Consider the following 19,256-nt stretch of genomic DNA (forward strand, 5'->3'; position numbering starts at 1 on the left):
AATAGATAAGGTCTAAACACTTAGTCTGGCCTAATAGCTAAGGTCTTAGACTCGTACTCTGGCCTAATAGCTAACGTCTTAGACTCGTACTCTGGCCTAATGGTGAAGGTCTTAACTCTTACTCTGGCCTAATAGCTAAGGTCTTAGACTCGTACTCTGGCCTACTGGTTAAGGTCTTAACTCTTACTCTGGCCTAATAGCTAAGGTCTTAACTCTTACTCTGGCCTAATAGATAAGGTCTTAACACTTAGTCTGGCCTAATAGCTAAGGTCTTAGACTCGTACTCTGGCCTAATAGCTAACGTCTTAGACTCGTACTCTGGCCTAATGGTGAAGGTCTTAACTCTTACTCTGGCCTAATAGCTAAGGTCTTAGACTCGTACTCTGGCCTACTGGTTAAGGTCTTAACTATTACTCTGGCCTAATGGCTAAGGTCTTAACTCTTACTCTGGCCTACTGGTTAAAGTCTTAACTCTTACTCTGGCCTAATAGCTAAGGTCTTAACTCTTACTCTGGCCTAGTGGTTAAGGTCTTAACTCTTACTCTGGCCTAATAGCTAAGGTCTTAGACTTGTAATATGGCCTACAGGTTAAGGTCTTAACTCTTACTCTGGAATAACAGCTAAGGACTGAACTCTTACTCTGGCCTAATAGCTAAGGTCTTAGACTCGTACTCTGGCCTAATGGTTAAGGTCTTTTCTCTTACTCTGGCCTAATAGCTAAGGTCTTAACTCTTACTCTGGCCTACTGGTTAAGGTCTTAACTCTTACTCTGGCCTAATAGCTAAGGTCTTAGACTCGTACGCTGGCCTAATAGTTAAGGTCTTAACTCTTACTCTGGCCTAATAGCTAAGGTCTTAGACTCGTACTCTGGCCTACTGGTTAAGGTCTTAACTCTTACTCTGGCCTAATAGCTAAGGTCTTAACTCTTACTCTGGCCTAATAGATGAGGTCTTAACTCTTAGTCTGGCCTAATAGCTAAGGTCTTAGACTCGTACTCTGGCCTAATAGCTAACGTCTTAGACTCGTACTCTGGCCTAATGGTTAAGGTCTTAACTCTTACTCTGGCCTAATAGCTAAGGTCTTAGACTCGTACTCTGGCCTACTGGTTAAGGTCTTAACTCTTACTCTGGCCTAATAGCTAAGGTCTTAGAATCCTACTCTGGCCTAATAGCTAAGGTCTTAGACTCGTACTATGGCCTACAGGTTAAGGTCTTAACTCTTACTCTGGCCTTATAGCTAAGGTCTTAGACTCGTACACTGGCCTAATGGTTAAGGTCTTAAGGTCTTAACTCTTACTCTGGCCTAATAGCTAAGGTCTTAGACTCGTACTCTGGCCTACTGGTTAAGGTCTTAACTCTTACTCTGGCCTAATAGCTAAGGTCTTAACTCTTACTCTGGCCTAATAGATAAGGTCTTAACACTTAGTCTGGCCTAATAGCTAAGGTCTTAGACTCGTACTCTGGCCTAATAGCTAACGTCTTAGATTCGTACTCCGGCCTAAGGGTGAAGGTCTTAACTCTTACTCTGGCCTAATAGCTAAGGTCTTAACTCTTACTCTGGCCTAATAGCTAAGGTCTTAGACTCGTAGTCTGGCCTACTGGTTAAGGTCTTAACTCTTACTCTGGCCTAATAGCTAAGGTCTTAACTCTTACTCTGGCCTACTGGTTAAAGTCTTAACTCTTACTCTGGCCTAATAGCTAAGGTCTTAACTCTTACTCTGGCCTAGTGGTTAAGGTCTTAACTCTTACTCTGGCCTAATAGCTAAGGTCTTAACTCTTAGTCTGGCCTAATAGCTAAGGTCTTAGAATCCTACTCTGGCCTAATAGCTAAGGTCTTAGACTCGTACTATGGCCTACAGGTTAAGGTCTTAACTCTTACTCTAGCCTAATAGCCAAGGTCTTAGACTCATACTCTGGCCTACTGGTTAAGGTCTTAACTCTTACTCTGGCCTAATAGCTACGGTCTTAACTCTTACTCTGGCCTAATAGCTAAGGTCTTAACTCTTACTCCGGCCTAATAGCTAAGGTCTTAGACTCTTACTCTGGCCTACTGGTTAAGGTCTTAACTCTTACTCTGGCCTACTGGTTAAAGTCCTAACACTTAGTCTGGCCTAATAGCTAAGGTCTTAGAATCCTACTCTGGCCTAATAGCTAAGGTCTTAGACTCGTACTATGGCCTACAGGTTAAGGTCTTAACTCTTACTCTGGCCTTATAGCTAAGGTCTTAGACTCGTACACTGGCCTAATGGTTAATGTCTTAACGCTTACTCTGGCCTAATAGCTAAGGTCTTAGACTCGTACTCTGGCCTACTGGATAAGGTCTTAACTCTTACTCTGGCCTAATTCCTAAGGTCTTAACTCTTACTCTGGCATAATAGATAAGGTCTAAACACTTAGTCTTGCCTAATAGCTAAGGTCTTAGACTCGTACTCTGGCCTAATAGCTAACGTCTTAGACTCGTACTCTGGCCTAATGGTGAAGGTCTTAACTCTTACTCTGGCCTAATAGCTAAGGTCTTAGACTCGTACTCTGGCCTACTGGTTAAGGTCTTAACTCTTACTCTGGCCTAATTCCTAAGGTCTTAACTCTTACTCTGGCCTAATAGATAAGGTCTAAACACTTAGTCTGGCCTAATAGCTAAGGTCTTAGACTCGTACTCTGGCCTAATAGCTAACGTCTTAGACTCGTACTCTGGCCTAATGGTGAAGGTCTTAACTCTTACTCTGGCCTAATAGCTAAGGTCTTAGACTCGTACTCTGGCCTACTGGTTAAGGTCTTAACTCTTACTCTGGCCTAATAGCTAAGGTCTTAACTCTTACTCTGGCCTAATAGATAAGGTCTTAACACTTAGTCTGGCCTAATAGCTAAGGTCTTAGACTCGTACTCTGGCCTAATAGCTAACGTCTTAGACTCGTACTCTGGCCTAATGGTGAAGGTCTTAACTCTTACTCTGGCCTAATAGCTAAGGTCTTAGACTCGTACTCTGGCCTACTGGTTAAGGTCTTAACTATTACTCTGGCCTAATGGCTAAGGTCTTAACTCTTACTCTGGCCTACTGGTTAAAGTCTTAACTCTTACTCTGGCCTAATAGCTAAGGTCTTAACTCTTACTCTGGCCTAGTGGTTAAGGTCTTAACTCTTACTCTGGCCTAATAGCTAAGGTCTTAGACTTGTAATATGGCCTACAGGTTAAGTTCTTAACTCTTACTCTGGAATAACAGCTAAGGACTGAACTCTTACTCTGGCCTAATAGCTAAGGTCTTAGACTCGTACTCTGGCCTAATGGTTAAGGTCTTTTCTCTTACTCTGGCCTAATAGCTAAGGTCTTAACTCTTACTCTGGCCTACTGGTTAAGGTCTTAACTCTTACTCTGGCCTAATAGCTAAGGTCTTAGACTCGTACGCTGGCCTAATAGTTAAGGTCTTAACTCTTACTCTGGCCTAATAGCTAAGGTCTTAGACTCGTACTCTGGCCTACTGGTTAAGGTCTTAACTCTTACTCTGGCCTAATAGCTAAGGTCTTAACTCTTACTCTGGCCTAATAGATGAGGTCTTAACTCTTAGTCTGGCCTAATAGCTAAGGTCTTAGACTCGTACTCTGGCCTAATAGCTAACGTCTTAGACTCGTACTCTGGCCTAATGGTTAAGGTCTTAACTCTTACTCTGGCCTAATAGCTAAGGTCTTAGACTCGTACTCTGGCCTACTGGTTAAGGTCTTAACTCTTACTCTGGCCTAATAGCTAAGGTCTTAGAATCCTACTCTGGCCTAATAGCTAAGGTCTTAGACTCGTACTATGGCCTACAGGTTAAGGTCTTAACTCTTACTCTGGCCTTATAGCTAAGGTCTTAGACTCGTACACTGGCCTAATGGTTAAGGTCTTAACTCTTACTCTGGCCTAATAGCTAAGGTCTTAGACTCGTACTCTGGACTACTGGTTAAGGTCTTAACTCTTACTCTGGCCTAATAGCTAAGGTCTTAACTCTTACTCTGGCCTAATAGATAAGGTCTTAACACTTAGTCTGGCCTAATAGCTAAGGTCTTAGACTCGTACTCTGGCCTAATAGCTAACGTCTTAGATTCGTACTCCGGCCTAAGGGTGAAGGTCTTAACTCTTACTCTGGCCTAATAGCTAAGGTCTTAGACTCGTAGTCTGGCCTACTGGTTAAGGTCTTAACTCTTACTCTGGCCTAATAGCTAAGGTCTTAACTCTTACTCTGGCCTACTGGTTAAAGTCTTAACTCTTACTCTGGCCTAATAGCTAAGGTCTTAACTCTTACTCTGGCCTAGTGGTTAAGGTCTTAACTCTTACTCTGGCCTAATAGCTAAGGTCTTAACTCTTAGTCTGGCCTAATAGCTAAGGTCTTAGAATCCTACTCTGGCCTAATAGCTAAGGTCTTAGACTCGTACTATGGCCTACAGGTTAAGGTCTTAACTCTTACTCTAGCCTAATAGCCAAGGTCTTAGACTCATACTCTGGCCTACTGGTTAAGGTCTTAACTCTTACTCTGGCCTAATAGCTACGGTCTTAACTCTTACTCTGGCCTAATAGCTAAGGTCTTAACTCTTACTCCGGCCTAATAGCTAAGGTCTTAGACTCTTACTCTGGCCTACTGGTTAAGGTCTTAACTCTTACTCTGGCCTACTGGTTAAAGTCCTAACACTTAGTCTGGCCTAATAGCTAAGGTCTTAGAATCCTACTCTGGCCTAATAGCTAAGGTCTTAGACTCGTACTATGGCCTACAGGTTAAGGTCTTAACTCTTACTCTGGCCTTATAGCTAAGGTCTTAGACTCGTACACTGGCCTAATGGTTAATGTCTTAACGCTTACTCTGGCCTAATAGCTAAGGTCTTAGACTCGTACTCTGGCCTACTGGATAAGGTCTTAACTCTTACTCTGGCCTAATTCCTAAGGTCTTAACTCTTACTCTGGCATAATAGATAAGGTCTAAACACTTAGTCTTGCCTAATAGCTAAGGTCTTAGACTCGTACTCTGGCCTAATAGCTAACGTCTTAGACTCGTACTCTGGCCTAATGGTGAAGGTCTTAACTCTTACTCTGGCCTAATAGCTAAGGTCTTAGACTCGTACTCTGGCCTACTGGTTAAGGTCTTAACTCTTACTCTGGCCTAATAGCTAAGGTCTTAACTCTTACTCTGGCCTAATAGATAAGGTCTTAACACTTAGTCTGGCCTAATAGCTAAGGTCTTAGACTCGTACTCTGGCCTAATAGCTAACGTCTTAGACTCGTACTCTGGCCTAATGGTGAAGGTCTTAACTCTTACTCTGGCCTAATAGCTAAGGTCTTAGACTCGTACTCTGGCCTACTGGTTAAGGTCTTAACTCTTACTCTGGCCTAATGGCTAAGGTCTTAACTCTTACTCTGGCCTACTGGTTAAAGTCTTAACTCTTACTCTGGCCTAATAGCTAAGGTCTTAACTCTTACTATGGCCTAGTGGTTAAGGTCTTAACTCTTACTCTGGCCTAATAGCTAAGGTCTTAGACTTGTAATATGGCCTACAGGTTAAGGTCTTAACTCTTACTCTGGCATAACAGCTAAGGACTGAACTCTTACTCTGGCCTAATAGCTAAGGTCTTAGACTCGTACTCTGGCCTAATGGTTAAGGTCTTTTCTCTTACTCTGGCCTAATAGCTAAGGTCTTAACTCTTACTCTGGCCTACTGGTTAAGGTCTTAACTCTTACTCTGGCCTAATAGCTAAGGTCTTAGACTCGTACGCTGGCCTAATAGTTAAGGTCCTAACTCTTACTCTGGCCTAATAGCTAAGGTCTTAGACTCGTACTCTGGCCTACTGGTTAAGGTCTTAACTCTTACTCTGGCCTAATAGCTAAGGTCTTAACTCTTACTCTGGCCTAATAGATAAGGTCTTAACTCTTAGTCTGGCCTAATAGCTAAGGTCTTAGACTCGTACTCTGGCCTAATAGCTAACGTCTTAGACTCGTACTCTGGCCTAATGGTTAAGGTCTTAACTCTTACTCTGGCCTAATAGCTAAGGTCTTAACTCTTACTCTGGCCTAATAGCTAAGGTCTTAGACTCGTACTCTGGCCTACTGGTTAAGGTCTTAACTCTTACTCTGGCCTAATAGCTAAGGTCTTAGAATCCTACTCTGGGCTAATAGCTAAGGTCTTAGACTCGTACTATGGCCTACAGGTTAAGGTCTTAACTCTTACTCTGGCCTTATAGCTAAGGTCTTAGACTTGTACACTGGCCTAATGGTTAAGGTCTTAACTCTTACTCTGGCCTAATAGCTAAGGTCTTAGACTCGTACTCTGGCCTACTGGTTAAGGTCTTAACTCTTACTCTGGCCTAATAGCTAAGGTCTTAACTCTTACTCTGGCCTAATAGATAAGGTCTTAACACTTAGTCTGGCCTAATAGCTAAGGTCTTAGACTCGTCCTCTGGCCTAATAGCTAACGTCTTAGATTCGTACTCCGGCCTAAGGGTGAAGGTCTTAACTCTTACTCTGTCCTAATAGCTAAGGTCTTAACTCTTACTCTGGCCTAATAGCTAATGTCTTAGACTCGTACTCTGGCCTACTGGTTAAGGTCTTAACTCTTACTCTGGCCTAATAGCTAAGGTCTTAACTCTTTCTCTGGCCTACTGGTTAAAGTCTTAACTCTTACTCTGGCCTAATAGCTAAGGTCTTAACTCTTACTCTGGCCTAGTGGTTAAGGTCTTAACTCTTTCTCTGGCCTAATAGCTAAGGTCTTAACTCTTACTCTGGCCTAATAGCTAAGGTCTGAACTCTTACTCTGGCCTAATAGCTAAGGTCTTAGACTCGTACTCTGGCCTAATGGTTAAGGTCTTAACTCTTACTCTGGCCTAATAGCTAAGGTCTTAACTCTTACTCTGGCCTACTGGTTAAGGTCTTAACTCTTACTCTGGCCTAATAGCTAAGGTCTTAGACTCGTACGCTGGCCTAATAGTTAAGGTCTTAACTCTTACTCTGGCCAATAGCTAAGGTCTTAGACTCGTACTCTGGCCTACTGGTTAAGGTCTTAACTCTTACTCTGGCCTAATAGCTAAGGTCTTAACTCTTACTCTGGCCTAATAGATAAGGTCTTAACTCTTAGTCTGGCCTAATAGCTAAGGTCTTAGACTCGTATTCTGGCCTAATAGCTAACGTCTTAGACTCGTACTCTGGCCTAATGGTTAAGGTCTTAACTCTTACTCTTGCCTAATAGCTAAGGTCTTATCTCTTACTCTGGCCTAATAGCTAAGGTCTTAGACTTGTACTATGGCCTACAGGTTAAGGGCTTAACTCTTAGTCTGGCCTAATAGCTAAGGTCTTAGACTCGTACTCTCGCCTACTGGTTAAGGTCTTAACTCCTACTCTGGCCTAATAGCTAAGGTCTTAGACTCGTACTCTGGCCTAATGGTTAAGGTCTTAACTCTTATTCTGGCCAACTGGTTAAGGTCTTAACTCTTACTCTGGCCTAATAGCTAAGGTCTTAACTCTTACTCTGGCCTACTGGTTAAGGTCTTAACTCTTACTCTGGCCTACTTGTTAAGGTCTTAACTCTTACTCTGGCCTAATAGCTAAGGTCTTAGACTCGTACTCTGGCCTAATGGTTAAGGTCTTAACTCTTACTCTGGCCTAATAGCTAAGGTCTGAGACTAATACTATGGCCTACAGGTTAAGGTCTTAACTCTTACTCTGGCCTAATAGCTAAAGTCTTAACTCTTACTCTGGCCTAATAGCTAAGGTCTTAGACTCATACTATGGCCTACAGGTTAAGGTCTTAACTCTTACTCTGGCCTAATAGCTAAGGTCTTAGACTCGTACTATGGCCTAATGGTTAAGGTCTTAACTCTTATTCTGGCCTACTGGTTAAGGTCTTAACTCTTACTCTTGCCTACTGGTTAAGGTCTTAACTCTTATTCTGGCCTAATAGCTAAGGTCTTAGACTCGTACTCTGGCCTACTGGTTAAGGTCTTAACTCATACTCTGGCCTAATAGCTAAGGTCTTAGACTCGTACTATAGCCTAATGGTTAAGGTCTTAACTCTTACTCTGGCCTACTGGTTAAGGTCTTAACTCTTACTCTGGCCTACTGGTTAAGGTCTTAACTCTTAATCTGGCCTAATAGCTAAGGTCTTAACTCTTACTCTGGCCAACTGGTTAAGGTCTTAACTCTTACTCTGGCCTAATAGCTAAGGTCTTAGACTCGTACTATGGCCTACAGGTTAAGGTCTTAACTCGTACTCTGGCCTAATGGTTAAGGTCTTAACTCTCACTCTGGCCTACTGGTTAAGGTCTTAACTCTTACTCTGGCCTAATAGCTAAGGTCTTAACTCTTACTCTGGCCTAATGGTTAAGGTCTTAGCTCTTACTCTGGCCTAATAGTTAAGGTCTTAGACTCTTACTCTGGCCTACTGGTTAAGGTCTTAACTCTTAATCTGGCCTAATAGCTAAGGTCTTAACTCTTACTCTGGCCTAATAGCTAAGGTCTTAGACTCGTACTATGGCCTAATGGTTAAGGTCTTAACTCTTATTCTGGCCTACTGGTTAAGGTCTTAACTCTTACTCTTGCCTACTGGTTAAGGTCTTAACTCTTATTCTGGCCTAATAGCTAAGGTCTTAGACTCGTACTCTGGCCTACTGGTTAAGGTCTTAACTCATACTCTGGCCTAATAGCTAAGGTCTTAGACTCGTACTATAGCCTAATGGTTAAGGTCTTAACTCTTACTCTGGCCTACTGGTTAAGGTCTTAACTCTTACTCTGGCCTACTGGTTAAGGTCTTAACTCTTAATCTGGCCTAATAGCTAAGGTCTTAACTCTTACTCTGGCCAACTGGTTAAGGTCTTAACTCTTACTCTGGCCTAATAGCTAAGGTCTTAGACTCGTACTATGGCCTACAGGTTAAGGTCTTAACTCGTACTCTGGCCTAATGGTTAAGGTCTTAACTCTCACTCTGGCCTACTGGTTAAGGTCTTAACTCTTACTCTGGCCTAATAGCTAAGGTCTTAACTCTTACTCTGGCCTAATGGTTAAGGTCTTAGCTCTTACTCTGGCCTAATAGCTAAGGTCTTAGACTCTTACTCTGGCCTACTGGTTAAGGTCTTAACTCTTAATCTGGCCTAATAGCTAAGGTCTTAACTCTTACTCTGGCCTAATAGCTAAGGTTTTAACTCTTACTCTGGCCTAATGGCTAAGGTCTTAACTCTTACTCTGGCCTACTGGTTAAGGTCTTAACTCTTACTCTGGCCTAATAGCTAAGGTCTTAACTCATACTCTGGCCTAATAGCTAAGGTCTTAGACTCGTACTCTGGCCTACTGGTTAAGGTCTTAACTCTTACTCTGGCCTACTGGTTAAGGTCTTAACTCTTACTCTGGCCTAATAGCTAAGGTCTTAGACTAGTACTATGGCCTACAGGTTAAGGTCTTAACTCTTACTCTGGCCTACAGGTTAAGGTCTTAACTCTTACTCTGGCCTAATAGCTAAGGTCTTAGACTCGTACTATGGCCTACAGGTTAAGGTCTTAACTCTTACTCTGGCCTAATAGCCAAGGTCTTAGACTCGTACTCTGGCCTACTGGTTAAGGTCTTAACTCTTACTCTGGCCTAATAGCTAAGGTCGTAACTCTTACTCTGGCCTAATAGCTAAGGTCTTAACTCTTACTCTGGCCTAATAGCTAAGGTCTTAGACTCTTACTCTGGCCTACTGGTTAAGGTCTTAACTCTTACTCTGGCCTACTGGTTAAGGTCTTAACTCTTAGTCTGGCCTAATATCTAAGGTCTTAGAATCCTACTCTGGCCTAATAGCTAAGGTCTTAGACTCGTACTATGGCCTACAGGTTAAGGTCTTAACTCTTACTCTGGCCTTATAGCTAAGGTCTTAGACTCATACACTGGCCTAATGGTTAAGGTCTTAACTCTTACTCTGGCCTAATAGCTAAGGTCTTAGACTCGTACTCTGGCCTACTAGTTAAGGTCTTAACTCTTACTCTGGCCTAATAGCTAAGGTCTTAACTCTTACTCTGGCCTAATAGATAAGGTCTTAACACTTAGTCTGGCCTAATAGCTAAGGTCTTAGACTCGTACTCTGGCCTAATAGCTAACGTCTTAGACTCATACTCTGGCCTAAGGGTGAAGGTCTTAACTCTTAATCTGGCCTAATAGCTAAGGTCTTAACTCTTTCTCTGGCCTAATAGCTAAGGTCTTAGACTCGTACGCTGGCCTACTGGTTAAGGTCTTAACTCTTACTCTGGCCTAATAGCTAAGGTCTTAACTCTTACTCTGGCCTACTGGTTAAAGTCTTAACTCTTACTCTGGCCTAATAGCTAAGGTCTTAACTCTTACTCTGGCCTAGTGGTTAAGGTCTTAACTCTTACTCTGGCCTAATAGCTAAGGTCTTAACTCTTACTCTGGCCTAATAGCTAAGGTCTGAACTCTTACTCTGGCCTAATAGCTAAGGTCTTAGACTCGCACTCTGGCCTAATGGTTAAGGTCTTAACTCTTACTCTGGCCTAATAGCTAAGGTCTTAACTCTTACTCTGGCCTACTGGTTAAGGTCTTAACTCTTACTCTGGCCTAATAGCTAAGGTCTTAACTCTTACTCTGGCCTACTGGTTAAGGTCTTAACTCTTACTCTGGCCTAATAGCTAAGGTCTTAGACTCATACGCTGGCCTAATAGTTAAGGTCTTAACTCTTACTCTGGCCTAATAGCTAAGGTCTTAGACTCGTACTCTGGCCTACTGGTTAAGGTCTTAACTCTTACTCTGGCCTAATAGCTAAGGTCTTAACTCTTACTCTGGCCTAATAGATAAGGTCTTAACTCTTAGTCTGGCCTAATAGCTAAGGTCTTAGACTCGTACTCTGGCCTAATAGCTAACGTCTTAGACTCGTACTATGGCCTACAGGTTAAGGTCTTAACTCTTACTCTGGCCTTATAGCTAAGGTCTTAGACTCGTACACTGGCCTAATGGTTAAGGTCTTAACTCTTACTCTGGCCTAATAGCTAAGGTCTTAGACTCGTACTCTGGCCTACTAGTTAAGGTCTTAACTCTTACTCTGGCCTAATAGCTAAGGTCTTAACTCTTACTCTGGCCTAATAGATAAGGTCTTAACACTTAGTCTGGCCTAATAGCTAAGGTCTTAGACTCGTACTCTGGCCTAATAGCTAACGTCTTAGACTCGTACTCTGGCCTAAGGGTGAAGGTCTTAACTCTTAATCTGGCCTAATAGCTAAGGTCTTAACTCTTACTCTGGCCTAATAGCTAAGGTCTTAGACTCGTACTCTGGCCTACTGGTTAAGGTCTTAACTCTTACTCTGGCCTAATAGCTAAGGTCTTAACTCTTACTCTGGCCTACTGGTTAAAGTCTTCACTCTTACTCTGGCCTAATAGCTAAGGTCTTAACTCTTACTCTGGCCTAGTGGTTAAGGGCTTAACTCTTACTCTGGCCTAATAGCTAAGGTCTTAGACTCGTACTCTCGCCTACTGGTTAAGGTCTTAACTCCTACTCTGGCCTAATAGCTAAGGTCTTAGACTCGTACTCTGGCCTAATGGTTAAGGTCTTAACTCTTATTCTGGCCAACTGGTTAAGGTCTTAACTCTTACTCTGGCCTAATAGCTAAGGTCTTAACTCTTACTCTGGCCTACTGGTTAAGGTCTTAACTCTTACTCTGGCCTACTTGTTAAGGTCTTAACTCTTACTCTGGCCTAATAGCTAAGGTCTTAGACTCGTACTCTGGCCTAATGGTTAAGGTCTTAACTCTTACTCTGGCCTAATAGCTAAGGTCTGAGACTCATACTATGGCCTACAGGTTAAGGTCTTAACTCTTACTCTGGCCTAATAGCTAAGGTCTTATCTCTTACTCTGGCCTAATAGCTAAGGTCTTAGACTCATACTATGGCCTACAGGTTAAGGTCTTAACTCTTACTCTGGCCTACTGGTTAAGTTCTTAACTCTTACTCTGGCCTAATAGCTAAGGTCTTAGACTCGTACTCTGGCCTAATGGTTAAGGTCTTAACTCTTACTCTGGCCTAATAGCTAAGGTCTTAGACTCGTACTATGGCCTAATGGTTAAGGTCTTAACTCTTATTCTGGCCTACTAGTTAAGGTCTTAACTCTTACTCTTGCCTACTGGTTAAGGTCTTAACTCCTATTCTGGCCTAATAGCTAAGGTCTTAGACTCGTACTCTGGCCTATAGGTTAAGGTCTTAACTCATACTCTGGCCTAGTAGCTAAGGTCTTAGACTCGTACTATAGCCTAATGGTTAAGGTCTTAACTCTTACTCTGGCCTACTGGTTAAGGTCTTAACTCTTACTCTGGCCTACTGGTTAAGGTCTTAACTCTTAATCTGGCCTAATAGCTAAGGTCTTAACTCTTACTCTGGCCTACTGGTTAAGGTCTTAACTCTTACTCTGGCCTAATAGCTAAGGTCTTAGACTCGTACTATGGCCTACAGGTTAAGGTCTTAACTCGTACTCTGGCCTAATGGTTAAGGTCTTAACTCTCACTCTGGCCTACTGGTTAAGGTCTTAACTCTTACTCTGGCCTAATAGCTAAGGTCTTAACTCTTACTCTGGCCTAATGGTTAAGGTCTTAGCTCTTACTCTGGCCTAATAGCTAAGGTCTTAGACTCTTACTCTGGCCTACTGGTTAAGGTCTTAACTCTTAATCTGGCCTAATAGCTAAGGTCTTAACTCTTACTCTGGCCTAATAGCTAAGGTTTTAACTCTTACTCTGGCCTAATGGCTAAGGTCTTAACTCTTACTCTGGCCTACTGGTTAAGGTCTTAACTCTTACTCTGGCCTAATAGCTAAGGTCTTAACTCATACTCTGGCCTAATAGCTAAGGTCTTAGACTCGTACTCTGGCCTACTGGTTAAGGTCTTAACTCTTACTCTGGCCTACTGGTTAAGGTCTTAACTCTTACTCTGGCCTAATAGCTAAGGTCTTAGACTAGTACTATGGCCTACAGGTTAAGGTCTTAACTCTTACTCTGGCCTACAGGTTAAGGTCTTAACTCTTACTCTGGCCTAATAGCTAAGGTCTTAGACTCGTACTATGGCCTACAGGTTAAGGTCTTAACTCTTACTCTGGCCTAATAGCCAAGGTCTTAGACTCGTACTCTGGCCTACTGGTTAAGGTCTTAACTCTTACTCTGGCCTAATAGCTAAGGTCTTAACTCTTACTCTGGCCTAATAGCTAAGGTCTTAACTCTTACTCTGGCCTTATAGCTAAGGTCTTAGACTCTTACTCTGGCCTACTGGTTAAGGTCTTAACTCTTACTCTGGCCTACTGGTTAAGGTCTTAACTCTTAGTCTGGCCTAATATCTAAGGTCTTAGAATCCTACTCTGGCCTAATAGCTAAGGTCTTAGACTCGTACTATGGCCTACAGGTTAAGGTCTTAACTCTTACTCTGGCCTTATAGCTAAGGTCTTAGACTCGTACACTGGCCTAATAGTTAAGGTCTTAACTCTTACTCTGGCCTAATAGCTAAGGTCTTAGACTTGTACTCTGGCCTACTAGTTAAGGTCTTAACTCTTACTCTGGCCTAATAGCTAAGGTCTTAACTCTTACTCTGGCCTAATAGATAAGGTCTTAACACTTAGTCTGGCCTAATAGCTAAGGTCTTAGACTTGTACTCTGGCCTAATAGCTAACGTCTTAGACTCGTACTCTGGCCTAAGGGTGAAGGTCTTAACTCTTAATCTGGCCTAATAGCTAAGGTCTTAACTCTTACTCTGGCCTAATAGCTAAGGTCTTAGACTCGTAATCTGGCCTACTGGTTAAGGTCTTAACTCTTACTCTGGCCTAATAGCTAAGGTCTTAACTCTTACTCTGGCCTACTGGTTAAAGTCTTAACTCTTACTCTGGCCTAATAGCTAAGGTCTTAACTCTTACTCTGGCCTAGTGGTTAAGGTCTTAACTCTTACTCTGGCCTAATAGCTAAGGTCTTAACTCTTACTCTGGCCTAATAGCTAAGGTCTGAACTCTTACTCTGGCCTAATAGCTAAGGTCTTAGACTCGCACTCTGGCCTAATGGTTAAGGTCTTAACTCTTACTCTGGCCTAATAGCTAAGGTCTTAACTCTTACTCTGGCCTACTGGTTAAGGTCTTAACTCTTACTCTGGCCTAATAGCTAAGGTCTTAACTCTTACTCTGGCCTACTGGTTAAGGTCTTAACTCTTACTCTGGCCTAATAGCTAAGGTCTTAGACTCGTACGCTGGCCTAATAGTTAAGGTCTTAACTCTTACTCTGGCCTAATAGCTAAGGTCTTAGACTCGTACTCTGGCCTACTGGTTAAGGTCTTAACTCTTACTCTGGCCTAATAGCTAAGGTCTTAACTCTTACTCTGGCCTAATAGATAAGGTCTTAACTCTTAGTCTGGCCTAATAGCTAAGGTCTTAGACTCATACTCTGGCCTAATAGCTAACGTCTTAGACTCGTACTATGGCCTACAGGTTAAGGTCTTAACTCTTACTCTGGCCTTATAGCTAAGGTCTTAGACTCGTACACTGGCCTAATGGTTAAGGTCTTAACTCTTACTCTGGCCTAATAGCTAAGGTCTTAGACTCGTACTCTGGCCTACTAGTTAAGGTCTTAACTCTTACTCTGGCCTAATAGCTAAGGTCTTAACTCTTACTCTGGCCTAATAGATAAGGTCTTAACACTTAGTCTGGCCTAATAGCTAAGGTCTTAGACTCGTACTCTGGCCTAATAGCTAACGTCTTAGACTCGTACTCTGGCCTAAGGGTGAAGGTCTTAACTCTTAATCTGGCCTAATAGCTAAGGTCTTAACTCTTACTCTGGCCTAATAGCTAAGGTCTTAGAATCGTACTCTGGCCTACTGGTTAAGGTCTTAACTCTTACTCTGGCCTAATAGCTAAGGTCTTAACTCTTACTCTGGCCTACTGGTTAAAGTCTTAACTCTTACTCTGGCCTAATAGCTAAGGTCTTAACTCTTACTCTGGCCTAGTGGTTAAGGTCTTAACTCTTACTCTGGCCTAATAGCTAAGGTCTTAACTCTTACTCTGGCCTAATAGCTAAGGTCTGAACTCTTACTCTGGCCTAATAGCTAAGGTATTAGACTCGCACTCTGGCCTAATGGTTAAGGTCTTAACTCTTACTCTGGCCTAATAGCTAAGGTCTTAACTCTTACTCTGGCCTACTGGTTAAGGTCTTAACTCTTACTCTGGCCTAATAGCTAAGGTCTTAACTCTTACTCTGGCCTACTGGTTAAGGTCTTAACTCTTACTCTGGCCTAATAGCTAAGGTCTTAGACTCGTACGCTGGCCTAATAGTTAAGGTCTTAACTCTTACTCTGGCCTAATAGCTAAGGTCTTAGACTCGTACTCTGGCCTACTGGTTAAGGTCTTAACTCTTACTCTGGCCTAATAGCTAAGGTCTTAACTCTTACTCTGGCCTAATAGATAAGGTCTTAACTCTTAGTCTGGCCTAATAGCTAAGGTCTTAGACTCGTACTCTGGCCTAATAGCTAACGTCTTAGACTCGTACTCTGGCCTAATGGTTAAGGTCTTAACTCTTACTTTGGCCTAATAGCTAAGGTCTTCACTCTTACTCTGGCCTAATAGCTAAGGTCTTAGACTTGTACTATGGCCTACAGGTTAAGGGCTTAACTCTTACTCTGGCCTAATAGATAAGGTCTTAGACTCGTACTCTCGCCTACTGGTTAAGGTCTTAACTCCTACTCTGGCCTAATAGCTAAGGTCTTAGACTCATACTCTGGCCTAATGGTTAAGGTCTTAACTCTTATTCTGGCCTACTGGTTAAGGTCTTAACTCTTACTCTGGCCTAATAGCTAAGGTCTTAACTCTTACTCTGGCCTACTGGTTAAGGTCTTAACTCTTACTCTGGCCTACTTGTTAAGGTCCTAACTCTTACTCAGGCCTAATAGCTAAGGTCTTAGACTCGTACTCTGGCCTAATGGTTAAGGTCTTAACTCTTACTCTGGCCTAAAAGCTATGGTCTGAGGCTCGTACTATGGCCTACAGGTTAAGGTCTTAACTCTTACTGTGGCCTAATAGCTAAGGTCTTAACTCTTACTGTGGCCTAATAGCTAAGGTCTTAGACTCATACTATGGCCTACAGGTTAAGGTCTTAACTCTTACTCTGGCCTACTGGTTAAGGTCTTAACTCTTAATCTGGCCTAATAGCTAAGGTCTTAACTCTTACTCTGGCCTACTGGTTAAGGTCTTAACTCTTACTCTGGCCTAATAGCTAAGGTCTTAGACTCATACTATGGCCTACAGGTTAAGGTCTTAACTCTTACTCTGGCCTACTGGTTAAGGTCTTAACTCTTAATCTGGCCTAATAGCTAAGGTCTTAACTCTTACTCTGGCCTACTGGTTAAGGTCTTAACTCTTACTCTGGCCTAATAGCTAAGTCTTAGACTCTCACTCTGGCCTGCTGGTTAAGGTCTTAACTCTTACCCTGGCCTAATAGCTAAGGTCTTAACTCTTACCCTGGCCTAATGTTTAAGGTCTTAGCTCTTACTCTGGCCTAATAGCTAAGGTCTTAGACTCTTACTCTGGCCTACTGGTTAAGGTCTTAACTCTTAATCTGGTCTAATAGCTAAGGTCTTAATTCTTACTCTGGCCTAATAGCTAAGGTTTTAACTCTTACTCTGGCCTAATGGCTAAGGTCTTAACTCTTACTCTGGTCTACTGGTTAAGGTCTTAACTCTTACTCCGGCCTAATAGCTAAGGTCTTAACTCTTACTCTGGCCTAATAGCTAAGGTCTTAGAGTCGTACTCTGGCCTACTGGTTAAGGTCTTAACTCTTACTCTGGCCTACTGGTTAAGGTCTTAACTCTTACTCTGGCCTAATAGCTAAGGTCTTAGACTCGTACCCTGGCCTAATGGTTAAGGTCTTAATTCGTACTCTGGCCTAATGGTTAAGGTCTTAACACTTACTCTGGCCTAATAGCTAAGGTCTTAACTCTTACTCTGGCCTAATAGCTAAGGTCTTAGACTTGTACTCTGGCCTACTGGTTAAGGTCTTAACTCTTACACTGGCCTACTCGTTAAGGTCTTAACTCTTACTCTTGCCTAATAGATAAGGTCTTAACTCTTACTATGGCCTAATAGCTAAGGTCTTAGACTCGTACTCTGGCCTAATGGTTAAGGTCTTAACTCTTACTCTGGCCTAATAGCTAAGGACTTAATTCTTACTCTGGCCTACTGGTTAAGGTCTTAACTCTTACTCTGGCCTAATAGCTAATGTCTTAGACTCGTACTCTGGCCTACTGGTTAAGGTCTTAACTCTTACTCTGGCCTAATAGCTAAGGTCTTAACTCTTACTCTGGCCTACTGGTTAAAGTCTTAACTCTTACTCTGGCCTAATAGCTAAGGTCTTAACTCTTACTCTGGCCTAGTGGTTAAGGTCTTAACTCTTACTCTGGCCTAATAGCTAAGGTCTTAACTCTTACTCTGGCCTAATAGCTAAGGTCTGAACTCTTACTCTGGCCTAATAGCTAAGGTCTTAGACTCGCACTCTGGCCTAATGGTTAAGGTCTTAACTCTTACTCTGGCCTAATAGCTAAGGTCTTAACTCTTACTCTGGCCTACTGGTTAAGGTCTTAACTCTTACTCTGGCCTAATAGCTAAGGTCTTAACTCTTACTCTGGCCTACTGGTTAAGGTCTTAACTCTTACTCTGGCCTAATAGCTAAGGTCTTAGACTCGTACGCTGGCCTAATAGTTAAGGTCTTAACTCTTACTCTGGCCTAATAGCTAAGGTCTTAGACTCGTACTCTGGCCTACTGGTTAAGGTCTTAACTCTTACACTGGCCTAATAGCTAAGGTCTTAACTCTTACTCTGGCCTAATAGATAAGGTCTTAACTCTTAGTCTGGCCTAATAGCTAAGGTCTTAGACTCGTACTCTGGCCTACTAGCTAACGTCTTAGACTCGTACTATGGCCTACAGGTTAAGGTCTTAACTCTTACTCTGGCCTTATAGCTAAGGTCTTAGACTCGTACACTGGCCTAATGGTTAAGGTCTTAACTCTTACTCTGGCCTAATAGCTAAGGTCTTAGACTCGTACTCTGGCCTACTAGTTAAGGTCTTAACTCTTACTCTGGCCTAATAGCTAAGGTCTTAACTCTTACTCTGGCCTAATAGATAAGGTCTTAACACTTAGTCTGGCCTAATAGCTAAGGTCTTAGACTCGTACTCTGGCCTAATAGCTAACGTCTTAGACTCGTACTCTGGCCTAAGGGTGAAGGTCTTAACTCTTAATCTGGCCTAATAGCTAAGGTCTTAACTCTTACTCTGGCCTAATAGCTAAGGTCTTAGACTCGTACTCTGGCCTACTGGTTAAGGTCTTAACTCTTACTCTGGCCTAATAGCTAAGGTCTTAACTCTTACTCTGGCCTACTGGTTAAAGTCTTAACTCTTACTCTGGCCTAATAGCTAAGGTCTTAACTCTTACTCTGGCCTAGTGGTTAAGGTCTTAACTCTTACTCTGGCCTAATAGCTAAGGTCTTAACTCTTACTCTGGCCTAATAGCTAAGGTCTGAACTCTTACTCTGGCCTAATAGCTAAGGTCTTAGACTCGCACTCTGGCCTAATGGTTAAGGTCTAAACTCTTACTCTGGCCTAATAGCTAAGGTCTTAACTCTTACTCTGGCCTACTGGTTAAGGTCTTAACTCTTACTCTGGCCTAATAGCTAAGGTCTTAACTCTTACTCTGGCCTACTGGTTAAGGTCTTAACTCTTACTCTGGCCTAATAGCTAAGGTCTTAGACTCGTACGCTGGCCTAATAGTTAAGGTCTTAACTCTTACTCTGGCCTAATAGCTAATGTCTTAGACTCGTACTCTGGCCTACTGGTTAAGGTCTTAACTCTTACTCTGGCCTAATAGCTAAGGTCTTAACTCTTACTCTGGCCTAATAGATAAGGTCTTAACTCTTAGTCTGGCCTAATAGCTAAGGTCTTAGACTCGTACTCTGGCCTAATAGCTAATGTCTTAGACTCGTACTCTGGCCTAATGGTTAAGGTCTTAACTCTTAATCTGGCCTAATAGCTAAGGTCTTAACTCTTACTCTGGCCTAATAGCTAAGGTCTTAGACTTGTACTATGGCCTACAGGTTAAGGGCTTAACTCTTACTCTGGCCTAATAGATAAGGTCTTAGACTCGTACTCTTGCCTACTGGTTAAGGTCTTAACTCTTACTCTGGCCTACTGGTTAAGGTCTTAACTCTTACTCTGGCCTACTGGTTAAGGTCTTAACTCTTACTCTGGCCTACTTGTTAAGGTCCTAACT

Source organism: Triturus cristatus, chromosome 9 (genome assembly GCF_964204655.1).
Source record: "Triturus cristatus chromosome 9, aTriCri1.1, whole genome shotgun sequence".
NCBI lineage: Eukaryota > Metazoa > Chordata > Amphibia > Caudata > Salamandridae > Triturus > Triturus cristatus.